Raw genomic sequence first — 15,133 nt, forward strand, 5'->3', positions numbered from 1 at the left:
GCCCTTCAAATCTTATTTATATATTTATACATATATAAACCTGATTTTGGCAATTATAATTTGAAATAGTTTATAAAACCTTTTTCAAAGAATTTAATGGAGTTTACATGACTTTAAAGATTTAACATGGCTTTAAGTCATTTTGGAAGTATTTGGTAATCCTTAAAAGCATAAGGAAACCCTTTGTGTGATTATTATGACATACAATTATTAACACAATTTATATTGTGTTAAACTTGTATTACCCCTTAAAAAGCATTTAAAAACCATTAAAAAGGTAGATTATAGGGGTATGAACTCACTTTGATAAGTGGTGATTTGGGCAGCGTTTCGTTTCTATAGATGATCTTTCTCGAAGAAACCGCGAGTTTTTGAGTAAAAACCGGGCTTTATGCGGGCAACACTTCGACTGGAAAGAGGTTATCTTCTCGAGAATTCCGGGGCTTCGGGGCTTGCTTCGGGTTTTAGATACGATACCGGGGCCTTGGGGGTCGTAAGAAAGTTTAGGGGGTGAAAAGGTGAAAAAGGGTGAAAAATGGGGTGAAAAACCTCTCAAATCCGAGAAGTCTCGCACCCTTTATATAGGGGTGCGAGGGTTCGGCCGAGGGGTGAGTCATCGGACAAGTGGCGAGGGCGAGGAAGGAGTCAGCAGGACACGCGGCAGCTTCGCATGCGAGGGGGAGGAGGACTCAGAAGGAGAAGCGAAGCTGGAGGCGGTCTCGGAAGCTTCCTCGGTGGTGTCGGATCAGGAGTGGACCGAGCTTCGGTCCAATCAGGAGATGCCACGCGAGACTTCGGTCCAATCAGCAGACGACACATAGCGGACACGTGGAAGCCTCGCATGCGAGGGTGACGTGGCCGAAGAGGGTCCATGCGAAATTTCCCGGTTTTCTAGATTTTTTGATTTTCGTGCCAAAAACTTGCGAAATTCATAACTTTCGGATACGAGCTCCGTTTTTGGCGTTCTTTATATGCACGCGTAGGTAAAATTATACTCTACGACTTTCGTTTAGACTTCGTCGGCTAATTTTGACTTTATTTTTAATGTTATTATTTTTAACAGACCGGGACAGGAAATCCGTTAAAAATTCATAACTTCTTCATCCGACGTCCGTTTTCGTCTGTCTTTTTACCGTTGTACTACTTTTGACGAGACCTTTGATTTTAGTTTAAGTTGTGTCGGCTAAATATCGATCGATTTATATTTCGAATTTTTAGTTGTCTACTGCTAAACCGAAACTTAAAAAAATCATAACTTCCTCATACGAAGTCAGATTTTTACGTTCTTTTTATGAAAGTTCTCGGTTTAACATACTCTAAAACTTTCACTTAGATTGTTAAGGCTAGAAAGGCTTTTATCGAAAATTCACATTTTATACTGAACAGTGTTTTGCCGGTTTTGTCGCGGATCTTCGATTGGTCATAACTTCTTCGTTATAACTCGGATTTCAGTGTTCTTTATAGTTTTGGAAACCTTGTTACAATCTCTACCACTTTGTTCATCCCAATTACGATTATTGATCAATTTATTTTTGACCTAAATTTGACTGGTATCACAGAATACAAGTTAAAACACCAAAACAAATTTTAAACTTAACTTGACAGCTTACAACAGAAAAGTTGTGACCTGTTCACGAACTGTTTTACCCAACTTAAAATTAATATTTTTCAAAACTGTTTAATATGCAAATTGTTCAGGTTTATACCTTTAAAATGACTACTTGCACATCTCCATACGATTTTTCTACAATTTATGGTGATTTTTACAATACTGCCTATCACTGCAGCAATAAAATCGGACCAGGTTGTGAAGATGAACATTTTCACACTGGTTTTGAGACCACCAAAAATTATAGAAAAATTTATGAACACAGTAGACTCTTTTTCCAAACTCTCAGAGTTTACGGATTCAGTTTTCGACTAACAATTATTATTCTATAAATACTCTAAAACAGTGACAGTTAAGGGTAAAACTGTCAAAACAAGTTTAAGAGTTATTCACACCTTGTAACATGTTGAGCAAGGTGTGTAAGATTTTATACTTAGTATTTTCAATGTCATTTTATTGAAATACAAAGTCATGCATAACAAGGTTTCATTTAAAACATAAAACACTCTTGATAAACAATAATATGTATAGTTTGAACACTTCGTTTAACAAAAAATCAGTAACAAAATCGATTTACAAACGGGTATTTCATTACAAACTACGTGAACTTGTTAACAAATAAATTTGTGAGACATACACCTTCAGGGTACTCTTCAGTACCACAGAAAAGTCCCGTAGTTATAATCAGAATCTCTTGGAGGGAGACCGTGATAGTTGTGTATAGATCTATATTGGGTCTGACAAACTCGCACCTAAGTTGCTTGTAACAGCTAGACCGGCAGGTCTGGGGTGACAAATATCATAACATTCCGACGCCTGAAGAACGTCGAGTACGAGGTCTTCGAGTTTTAGCATGGTTATAACAACTCACATGGGGAAATTAACAAAACACATAGTTCACGGGGATTTAAGAATTTCACAAAAAAGTGTTTTATTTAAATATAAAACCACACTTAAGTATGACGATTTACTTACACATACTAAGTCTTGGTTCAGTTAAGACTACAACAAAACTTTTAGAAAATATTGGATTTTCTGGAAACAAACTTGTAACAGACTTTGAGGAACAACATTCATTTTTCATTCATAAATTGCTTATGAACTCACCAGCTTTAATGCTGATACTCTTTCAAAAACAACTTGTATTCTCAGGTATTCAATAATACAGGTAACCACAAGGTTTTGAAGGCAAGACGCTAAGGCGCATATTTCTTTTGAACTATTTTGACATCATATGTAATTTATTTGGAAACATGTATTTTTGCAACGATGTAACCTTTTAAATTATATTTATGATGGTTGTGTTTACTTTATTCACTATGGTTATGATACTGAGCATGACGTCCTCCGCCCCCGAACATTTCCGTCATTCCGGTTTAGGGGTGTGACAGATTGGTATCAAAGCTTTGTTTATAGTGAACTAAGTATATCGAACCACGTAAGATATACAAACTATAAATACATCGGGACAAAATTCTCTGACGTAGCTTTTCAAAAGTACTTTAAAAATAAAAATTTTTATTTTTATAAAAGTACACGCACAATCGCACCCATTAATACAGTATCATAATGGCAATAGCATAAAAGTATCGAAACATGTTGGACACCATGATCCAACTTCGGGGTATGTAGTCAGATCTTGGATGAATATAGCCTGATCAACTATATTTAGCCAAGGTACGACCAACGTATGCCGGAGAAGAATCATGATGAGCAACAAGTCTTCAACTTACCAAAAACCTCGAGAATCAAACACAAAAATACTATAGGAGTATTTTAACACAAGAACCGTAATAATCACTTTATACATTTCAATAACTAACTTCTTATACCAAAATTTCTCGCGATATCCTTCTTATCCCTATTCTCGTACAGGCGCAATGGCAGGATTTCACTTGCTGGGTGACCCCTACTTCCCCAACCAAGGGAATGCCGGTTGGATTGTGGAAGACCCAGAGGAAGATTCCGAAGAGGAACCCATGGAAGAAGAAGAACCCATGGAGGAGGAAGAATCAGTAGACGGTGAAGAGGAAGAAGACTCAGATGGAACCGACTCAGAACCCGAAGTTTACAATCCACACCCTGCCCCTATCCCTCCGCAACACTTCCAAGGCCCGACGCCCCAATGGGCCGAAACTATACATAGATGGAGCCGAGAGCAAGGTCAACGTCCTCCCTATGGCATGCAACGAGGTTTTTACGACCTCAGCCGAGGAGGGTCAGCCGACAGAGCCCTTCCTATCATGGTTCACCGTGTCGAACGCCACGAGGAGCAAACAAGGATAAACACCAGCCACCTCATGGAAATTGGTGCCACCAGCCCAGTCAACTCCGTTCGCCTTCGCCGGTTGGATGATGACCACGATCGGACTCGAGACTGCACCGAGGTTCTTCGACGGGAAATGGCCACGACCCGAGCTGAAGTACGAGAGCTCCGAGAGCACCGAGCCACTTTAGAAGGACGTCTGGCAGAAGCAGAGCGCCAAGCGGCAGAATCCAGAGCTGGAATGAGGGAAACAAGGAACTTCGTGTCTTCACTTCGTGATCCTCAGAGCTTCAACTGCAGCAAGTAGTGTTTGCAATGCTCGCTTCAGTTTAATCTAGTTTTGCGGATAATATTACTATTATTTTCTAGTATTCTATGTCCGGTCTCGCGATTTGAGTGTTTACACTTCCGGGATCAGTTAGGCGGTCAAAATTTTCCCATACATTGATGTAGCATAGACCCCTTGTAGGGTCAAATTTTCCCCAATATTGTATACTAAGTTATATCAATGAAATTGACACGCTATTTGTTTTCTTGGGAACATTACATCAAGTTCATGACAGGGATTGTTTTCAGACTAAAATTACTGGTGTCCGATTTATGATTGTTTGATGTATAAATCAAATTTATATATAATTAAGACCATGTCGACCTAGAAATGGTGGTTCCACCTTGGATCCTGTTCCTTGTTTGGTTGTGGGCCTAGGGCAGACCCATTTGTGACATCCCCTAATTTCTCGGCCAGAAAAGACCGATTTAATTTATGCTTTTTAAAATAAAATCAGAGAAATTTTTTCAAAAGATGTTGCGGAATTGGTCCCCAAACAACATATGATAAAAGTTTATCAAAACCCTTCATTAAGAAGGTATATATTTTCCATATATATCAAAACCTCGGGATGTCATGTTCCGATACAGATCAAAAACATAAACAAGACATTATAAGCCTTACTACAGTTATTTACAACTACTGACCTATAATCCAAAAATCTCACGTCATCCTCCGACTATGCTCGGGGTCCACTACCTGTAATCATAAAAAAACTGAGTGGGTCAGGCTTGGGAGCCTGGTGAGCATATAGGGTTTTCAACCCACAGTAATAATAAACTTATTAAGTTCACCAATCAACAATAACCCTGATTACCCGTTCCCGTTATCCTCACTTTACGTCCCTAAACACTTTTCACAAGGGACCTAGCCTAAAGAATATGATCGGGATTGACACTACTGCTAAGGGGTTTCCTCAGCCATACATGTCCTAAAGGCAACCATGAGGGGGATGGAGTACAGCGAATAAACACCCAAGTTCATTAACACCTACAGGTTGCGGGCATGCTAATGTTTCCCACTGGACTGTCTAGAAAGTCCGTGGTCGTCATCCAAACTCCGCTAGATGACTGAATCTCAAATCACATCGAGACCTCTCATCACTTTAGTTTATCACACACCAACTATCTACCCATGTTCTACCCAACATATTTGTAGATAAAAATACTTATACAGTTTAAAACTTGTATAAAACATCAACTCAACAGTCACCTCAAATAAACAATTAATATATTTACACATAGCAGGTGGCTACACGTGCGAAGGCCTCGGTGGCAGCTGCTGATTGGACCGAGGTCTAGTGGTCCATCTGCGAGGCTCGGAGGCTAAGGCGGTGCGAGGCTCGGTCCAGCTGCGAGCTTCGGATTGGGCCTCCCTTCGGTCGAATCAGAATCCGACATGCAGCTACTGTTCATGCGAGGGAAGGCGACACGTGGCTTCGCATGACTCACCAATTTCGGACACGTGGCACTCTTTCAGCGAAGGTGACGTGGCAAAAACGTGACTATGCAAATTTTCTCGATTTTCGCGCCAAAACTTCTAAAATCCATAACTTTCTCATACAGGCTCCGTTTTTGACGTTCTTTATATGCACGCGTAGGTAAAATTACGCTCTACAACTTTCGTTTAGACTTCGTCGGCTAATTTTGACTTTAATTTTTATATTATTATTTTTAACAGACCGGGACAGGAAATCCGTTAAAAATTCATAACTTCTTCATCCGACGTCCGTTTTTGTTAGACTTTTTACCGTTGTGCTACTATTTACGAGACCTTCGATTCTCGTTTAGGTCATGTCGGCTAAAAATCACTCGATCTAAAATTTGAGTTTTTAGCTGTCTACTTCTAAGCTGAAACTTCGAAAAATCATAACTTCCTCATACGAAGTCAGATTTGGGCGTTCTTTTTATACTTACTCTCGGTTTAACGAACACTACAAGTTTCATTTAGATCACCAAGGCCAAAAAGTAGTTTATCAAAAACTCACTTTTTACGACATTCGGCCCCGTGCCGGTTTGTCGCGAAACTTCGACAGGTCATAACTTCTTCGTTATAACTCGGATTTCGGCATTCTTTATATATCTGTAATCCTTGTCACGCCCACTACAAGTTTCTTAATAGATACCGGCTTTATTTAGAATTAATTTTTGACGCTCATTTTTATTCTTAATTAATTAAGCCCTAATAATTAAGCATAAAACACATAATTCCTTTTTCATTTCTTCAAAATGAGTTACAAATGTTAAACTAGACTATAATGTCAATATTAATGCCTAGCCTAGAAACACGGGCATTACAATTCTCTCCCCCTTAGGATGATTCCGTCCCCGGAATCACACATCAGCAAACAAATGCGGGTAGCGACTCATCATGTCACTCTCCGTTTCCCAAGTGAGATTTGGCCCATTCCTATGTTTCCAACGCACAAGCACTAAATCGACCATCTTGCGTCTCAGCTTCTTAGTCTTACGGTCAACGATTGCCTCAGGTTCTTCAATCAACCTCTTGTTTTCATCCAACCTTAATTCAGAAATGGGAATTATGTCGGGCACATCTCCCGTGAACTTTCTCAAATAACACACATGAAATGTGTTATGAATACCCTCCAGTTCTTCCGGTAATTCTAGCTTGTAAGCTTGATTCCCGATCCTCTGAAGAACTTTAAATGGTCCAATAAACCTTGGACTCAACTTTCCCCTCTTACCAAATCTTATAAGTCCCTTCCACGGCGAGACTTTAAGTAAAACCGAATCTCCAACATCGAAGGATATCGGTTGTCTTTTCTTGTCAGCATAACTCTTTTGTCGATCTTGAGCAGCTAACATCTTTTCCCTTATCACTTTAAACTTTTCAGCAGTCTGATGGACTATTTCAGGTCCCATAAACTGCTTTTCCCCAGCTTCCAACCAGCATGATGGCGTTCGACACTTCTCCCCATACAAAGCGTGATAAGGTGCCATCTTGATGCTCGAGTGGAAAGTATTATTATAGGAAAATTCTACTAGAGGTAAGTGTTCATCCCAGTTACCTTGGAATTCTAGGGTACATGCTCTCAGCATATCCTCCAATGTTTGAATCGTTCGTTCGCTCTAACCATCGGTTTGAGGATGGTAAGCTGTACTCAAACACAACTTGGTACCCAATTCCTCTTGTAGACTTCTCCAAAACCTTGAGGTAAAACGGCTGTCACGATCGGATACAATCGTTAATGGAACACCGTGTAGCCTCAAAATTTCCTTCACGTAAGAACTCGCAAGTTTATCCATAGACCATTTCTCGTTAGCGGCTATGAAATGCGCACTCTTAGTGAAGCGATCCACGACCACCCAAATCATGTCGTGACCGTTCCTTGTCTTGGGCAGTTTAGTCACAAAATCCATGGTAATGTCCTCCCATTTACCCATAGGTACAGGTAAGGGTTCTAAACTCCCATACGGTTTCTGATGTTGTGCCTTAACCCTAGCACATGTTACACACTCGGCCACATACTTTGCAACATCGAGCTTCATCGTCGGCCACCAGTAATAGGGTTTTAGATCCCTATACATTTTCGTACTGCCGGGATGAATCGAGTACATGGTTTTGTGAGCTTCTTCCATCAGAAGACCTCTTACTCCTCCCGTCTTAGGTACCGAAATCCTATCTCTGAATACCTTTAATCCTTGACCGTTTGTATCAAACACCAACGTTTTGCCCAAACGTTCCTCCTTCCGGTCAATTTTCTCTAAAGCTTCCTCCTGAGCTTTCTTTATACTTTCCACAATTGTCGAGACGACTTCAATTCTCAACGCTCTTGGCCTTCTCTTTTCAAGATTTACCTTCCGACTGAGAGCATCAGCAACAACTTTTGCTTTACCAGGGTGGTAAAGTATCTCACAGTCGTAGTCCTTGAGTAGTTCCAGCCAGCGCCGCTGTCTCATGTTCAATTCCTTCTGATTAAAGAGATATTGAAGACTCTTATGATCAGTGAAAAGTTTACACTTAGTACCATAAAGATAATGCCTCCATATCTTTAAGGCGAACACTACCGCTGCCAACTCCAGATCATGAGTGGGGTAGTTCTTTTCATGCTCTTTCAACTGCCTCGATGCATACGCTATCACTTTATCCCTTTGGGTCAGAACACATCCTAACCCAACTCCAGAGGCATCACTATAGACTGCGAAGTCCTCAACTCCTTCAGGTAACGAAAGAATTGGTGCTTCACACAGTCTATTCTTTAACTTTTCAAAGGCCTCCTTATGCTTTTCATTCCAAGCATAAGTAGCTCCTTTGTGGGTCAAAGTTGTTAATGGAGTAGCGATCGAAGAAAGCCTTGGATAAATCGGCGATAATATCCGGCTAATCCTAAAAAGCTTCGAATCTCCGTTGGGCTTTTTGGTTGTTCCCACTTCATCACAGCTTCGATCTTTGCTGGGTCAACCATTATTCCTTCTTGGTTAACCACATGACCTAAAAATTGGACTTCTTGAATCCAAAATTCACATTTGTAGAACTTTGCATACAACTTCTCCTTTTTCAAGACTTCTAGCACTTCACGCAGATGCTTGTCATGCTCGTGCTTGCTTTTCGAATAGATCAAGATATCGTCTATGAATACTATCACAGATTTATCAAGGTATGGTTTACAAACCCTGTTCATCAAATCCATGAAAGCTGGTGGGGCATTGGTTAATCCGAACGACATAACCAAAAATTCATAGTGTCCATATCTTGTTCTGAACGCAGTCTTTTCGATATCCTGCTCCCTCACCTTTAGTTGATGGTATCCTGAACTAAGATCGATCTTCGAGAAATAGCTCGAACCTTGCAACTGGTCGAACAGGTCATCGATCCTCGGTAACGGATACTTGTTCTTTATTGTCGCTTTATTCAGCTCTCTGTAATCGATGCACATTCTCATGCTCCCGTCTTTCTTCTTTACAAACAACACAGGGGCTCCCCAGGGTGATGAACTAGGTCGAATGAAACCTTTGTCCAATAACTCCTGAAGTTGTGTCATAAGTTCTTTCATTTCGGTTGGCGCTAATCGATAGGGTGCTTTGGCTATCGGCGTAGTTCCTGGTAACAAGTCGATACGAAACTCAACTTGTCGATCTGGGGGCAATCCGGGAAGATCTTCGGGAAAGACTTCCGGATAATCACACACCACCGGAATATTCTGCACCTCCTTCTTTTCCTTCTTAGCATCGATCACGAACGCTAAATATGATGTACACCCCTTGGCCAAACACTTTCTGGCTTTCATTAGGTAAATGATTCCAGAGTTTACTCTGCGTTTGTCTCCGTACACCATAAACGACTCTCTCCCTGGCGGGTTTAATTTTACTATTTTCTTCCTACATAATATTTCGGCGTCATTGGCGCTAAGCCAATCCATTCCTAAAACTATGTCGAATCCATTTAACTCGATAGGCAATAATTCCTCGTGGAACTTATTCCCATCCAAGTCAATGAGGATATTTTTCATACGATGGCTAACAGGTACAAACTTGCCACTAGCAATCTCGACTAATAAGGCATTAACTAGTCTATCTACAGGCAAAGCTAGTTTTCTACCAAATTCATGCGATATAAAGGAGTAATTGGCTCCAGAATCAAACAAAATTTGGGCAGGCAATTCGTTTACGAGAAAGGTACCTGAAGCGACATCGACTTCTTCTTTTGTAGCTTCAAGGGTCATCTGAAAGGCTCTCGCCTTCGGCTTTGGTGGTAGATTGGGCTTTGCTGCATCCTTCCTCTTTGGACAGTCTTTAAAAACATGTCCTTCTTCACGGCACTCAAAACATACCCTCTTGTCGGACGGACACATATTGGCATATTGCCCAGTTTTTCCACATTTGTAGCAAGTCACCTCCTCGCTACATTTCCCAGAGTGCTTTTTCTTGCACTTCTCACACCATTTCACTTCACCTCCTCCTCCTCTAAACTTCTTAGACTTAGAAAATTTGCTTCTCTTGTTGGAACCTGAAGTTCCTTCAAATTTTCTCTTTTCACCAACTTCTGCCCTCTCCAGACCTTTCTCCCTAATCTGAACCTCCACATTCTTAGCAGCCCAGATGACCGCTTTCAAAGTGGGTGCTTGCTTAACCATCAGACCAAAGTCCGCTGGTAATCCGAGGGCAAACTTGTTAACCTTAGAGAGTTCAGTTGGAACTAGGTAAGGAACAAGCTTCATCTTTTCAGTAAAACTAGCAGCGTATTCATTAAGGTTCATCTTTCCCTTCTTTAAATTCTGGAACTCACTATTAATTTCCAGAAGATCCTGCTCAGAGCAGTACTGCAATTTCAGTTGTACCATAAAATCTTCCCAAGACATCTTACTAGCTTCTCCCTTAGGCATCGAATTAGCTAGTAACTTCCACCAGTTCAACACACCAGACTTTAATAGAGGAATTGCAAGTGCGGTCTTTTGTTTTTCGCTGCACTCACAACTTTCAAACATCGTCTCCATTTCGGAGATCCAATTCATGACTTCCATCGGTGTCGGACTCCCAGATAGACATGGTGGTTTAGATGCCATGAAATCTTTATATTTGCACCCGCGTCCATCAGCTCCTCCATCCTGGTTGTTTTGTCTAACTATCGGTGGGTTGGCTTGACCAAGAGTCCCACTATAGTTCCCTCCTACTGATTGTCCTTCATTCAGTACGGGCTGTTCAACAGGTATCGTAGTCTCTTCCCTATTCTGTTGTAGTAATCGCCTCGTCTCCTCCATTTGGTTATCCAACATCGTCGGTATCATTGCTTGTACCCCAGCCATCGTCATTGGCTCAGGTGCAGCTCCTACAACAGGTACTTGCTCAACTACTTGAGGTTGAGGCTGTTGATCCCTGTTTCCGTTTGCATTTGCAACTCCACTATGAGTTCTTGCCATTACAATCTATATACCGAATAAGGCGAATTTAGGTGTTTATCCTTGTTAGACATTTCAATTCCCTTATCACTCCGAAACGTTTACATGTTAGTTCTAATCTCGTAATCATACGCTTAGAATCCTACACACATAAGGTTTCCAGATCCAGTCGGCAACAGACCATAGATCCGAACAAATAATGGCACACATGGCAAACACATAGCATTTAGCACATAAGGGCATTTTAGGCATCTTTTCTAAAATAAACTAGTGCTCGTGTCTAAAATATGGTAGACACTCATCTCACAATCATCACTTAGCATTCTAAGTTTAAGTCTAGAAATCCTATAATTTCTTAGTTCGCTTAAACTAATGCTCTGATACCAACTATGACATCCCCTAATTTCTCGGCCAGAAAAGACTGATTTAATTTATGCTTTTTAAAATAAAATCAGAGAAATCTTTTCAAAAGATGTTGCGGAATTGGTCCCCAAACAACATATGATAAAAGTTTATCAAAACCCTTCATTAAGAAGGTATATATTTTCCACATATATCAAAACCTCGGGATGTCATGTTCCGATACAGATCAAAAGCATAAACAAGACATTATAAGCCTTACTACAGTTATTTACAACTACTGGCCTATAATCCAAAAATCTCACGTCATCCTCCGACTATGCTCGGGGTCCACTACCTGTAATCATAAAAAAGATGAGTGGGTCAGGCTTGGGAGCCTGGTGAGCATATAGGGTTTTCAACCCACAGTAATAATAAACTTATTAAGTTCACCAATCAACAATAACCCTGATTACCCGTTTCCGTTATCCTCACTTTACGTCCCTAAACACTTTTCACAAGGGACCTAGCCTAAAGAATATGATCGGGATTGACACTACTGCTAAGGGGTTTCCTCAGCCATACATGTCCTAAAGGCAACCATGAGGGGGATGGAGTACAGCGAATAAACACCCAAGTTCATTAACACCTACAGGTTGCGGGCCTGCTAATGTTTCCCACAGGACTGTCTAGAAAGTCCGTGGTCGTCATCCAAACTCCGCTAGATGACTGAATCTCAAATCACATCGAGACCTCTCGTCATTTTAGTTTATCACACACCAACTATCTACCCATGTTCTACCCAACATATTTATAGATAAAAATACTTATACAGTTTAAAACTTGTATAAAACATCAACTCAACAGTCACCTCAAATAAACAATTAATATATTTACACATAGCACGTATTATAAGGTAAATACTTCATATCTATGTGTAAAATGAAAGTGACTATACACTCACTTGATTTAATCAAAATCGGGTAGCAATTCGTTTCCTAAAAACGATCGTTTGTAATAAAACCGGGAGTTTTATTCAGAAACCGGGCTCTGCGAGGGTCGGGCTTCGAAACCGAAAAGATAAATTTTCCGGGCTTCACGGGCACTTCGTGGCGTATTCCGGGGCTTATAATCGATACCGGGGCTTTGGGGGATGTTAAGATTAAGAAAATATGAAGAAAGGGGCTAAATATGGCAAAATCTCAAAAGTAACCGGGAGGGTTCGCATGACCCTTCTATTTATAGGGTCCGAAGTCGGTCTGGTGGTGGGGTCCGCAGGCGAGGGTGCGCAGGTGGCTGCACGTGCGAAGGCCTCGGTGGCAGCTGCTGATTGGACCGAGGTCTAGTGGTCCATCTGCGAGGCTCGGAGGCTAAGGAGGTGCGAGGCTCGGTCCAGCTGCGAGCTTCGGATTGGGCCTCCCTTCGGTCGAATAAGAATCCGACACGCAGCTACTGTTCATGCGAGGGAAGGCGACACGTGGCTTCGCATGACTCACCAATTTCGGACACGTGGCACTCTTTCAGCAAAGGTGACGTGGCAAAAACGTGACTATGCGAATTTTCTCGATTTTCGCGCCAAAATTTCTAAAATCCATAACTTTCGCATACGAGCTCCGTTTTTGACGTTCTTTATATACACACGTAGGTAAAATTATGCTCTACAAATTTCGTTTAGACTTCGTCGGCTAATTTTGAATTTAACTTTTATATTATTATTTTTAACAGACCGGGACATGAAATCCGTTAAAAATTCATAACTTCTTCATCCGACGTCCGTTTTTGTCAGACTTTTTACCGTTGTGCTACTATTTACGAGACCTTCAATTCTTGTTTAGGTCGTGTCGGCTAAAAATCACTCGATCTAAAATTCGAGTTTTTAGCTGTCTACTTCTAAGCTGAAACTTCGAAAAATCATAACTTCCTCATACGAAGTCAGATTTGGGCGTTCTTTTTATACTTACTCTCGTTTTAACGAACACTACAAGTTTCGTTTAGATCACTAAGGCCAAAAAGTAGTTTATCGAAAACTCACTTTTTACGACATTCGGCCCCGTGCCGGTTTGTCGCGAAACTTCGACATGTCATAACTTCTTCGTTATAACTCGGATTTCGGCATTCTTTATATATCCGTAATCCTTGTCACGCCCACTACAAGTTTCTTAATAGATATCGGCTTTATCTAAAATTTAATTTTTGACGCTCATTTTTATTCTTAATTAATTAAGCCCTAATAATTAAGCATAAAACACATAATTCACATAATATTCACATAATTCCTTTTCATTTTATTCAAAATGAGTTACAAAGGTTAACCTAGACTATAATGTCAATATAAATCCCTAGCCTAGAAACACGGACATTACACCATTAGATTCGAAAGTTTATATAATCTTAATTATATATAAATATTATACATCAAACGATTGATGGATGGGCCCAGTATGGATTCTATCACATACATTTCATGTGAATCAAAACTATCAAAATTCATAAAGTCTATATTTCATTATCTATAGACCTCTAGTATGAATGGATTCTTACAACATCTTTACAAGTCGGAATCATGATGCATATTAAGAACTTATAATGTTTAGTTCTAACTCTCGACTTATGAGTGTCATCAAGGACTTATTGTCTTTTCATTCTTGATATGGCAGAAAATGCCACCTCGTAGAAATCCTAGACGTGCCAGCGCCGCAGGAGCTGCAACACCACCACCACCACCCCCTAAGTTCGACCCAGTTATGTTCCAGGCGGCCGTAACAACCACAGTAGCAGCCGCAATGTCCCAAATCAGCACCAATAATGCGGATGGTGCGGGTAATGGTGCCATAAATTCTAACCACGGGGACAGTCAGGGACGCTCGAGAGAGTGTACCTACAAAGACTTTACAAATGCCAAACCGAAAACCTTCAATGGAAGCGGAGGTGTCATAGCATTTCTGTAATGGTTCGAGAAAACCGAATCCATTTTCGAAATATGCGCATGCCCTGAAGCAAGCAAGGTCAAATTTGCAGCATGCACATTCTCTGAAAGGGCCCTCACCTGGTGGAATGGCCACATCAAAGCATTGACACTTCCGGTGGCTAATTCGATAACATGGGAAGACCTGAAAACCATGTTAATGAAGGAGTACTGCCCAAGGGGCGAGATACAGAAGTTGGAAGAAGAACTTTGGGGTCTCAAAATGACAGGCTCTGACATCCTATCTTATACCTCAAGGTTTAGCGATCTAGCCATGCTGTGTCCCAGGATGGTTCCTTCGGAAAGCAAGAACGTGGAAAGATACATATGGGGACTATCTCCCCAACTTCAAGGAAACGTATTGGCCTCAAAGCCAACTACCTTTGACAGTGCCAAAGAACTGGCACAACAACTCATCGACCATAAAGCCAGCCATGGCACTGTGACAACCACCCCCGAACAAGCGAAAGGGGGACGCAACAAAAGGAAGTTATGGAACAAAAAGAAGGGCCAACCTGCTCAAGACCCTGCCAAAAAGCAACAAGTGGTTGCTGTGCACGCTGCCACAACCACTGCCACCCCAACTCCGATAAGGCAATACGCCGGGAACCTACCCAAGTGCAACAAGTACAACTTTCACCACAACGGCGCATGCCGTGAAATGCATTACACCAACTGCAAAAAAAAGGGGCACACCGCTCGATTTTGTAAAGCTCCAATCCAACAAAACGCACAAGCTGCCAACGCCGGAGCGAGTCGAACCTGCTATG

Source organism: Lactuca virosa, chromosome 3, assembly GCF_052849685.1.
Source record: "Lactuca virosa cultivar CGN04683 chromosome 3, Lactuca_virosa_CGN04683_v6, whole genome shotgun sequence".
NCBI lineage: Eukaryota > Viridiplantae > Streptophyta > Magnoliopsida > Asterales > Asteraceae > Lactuca > Lactuca virosa.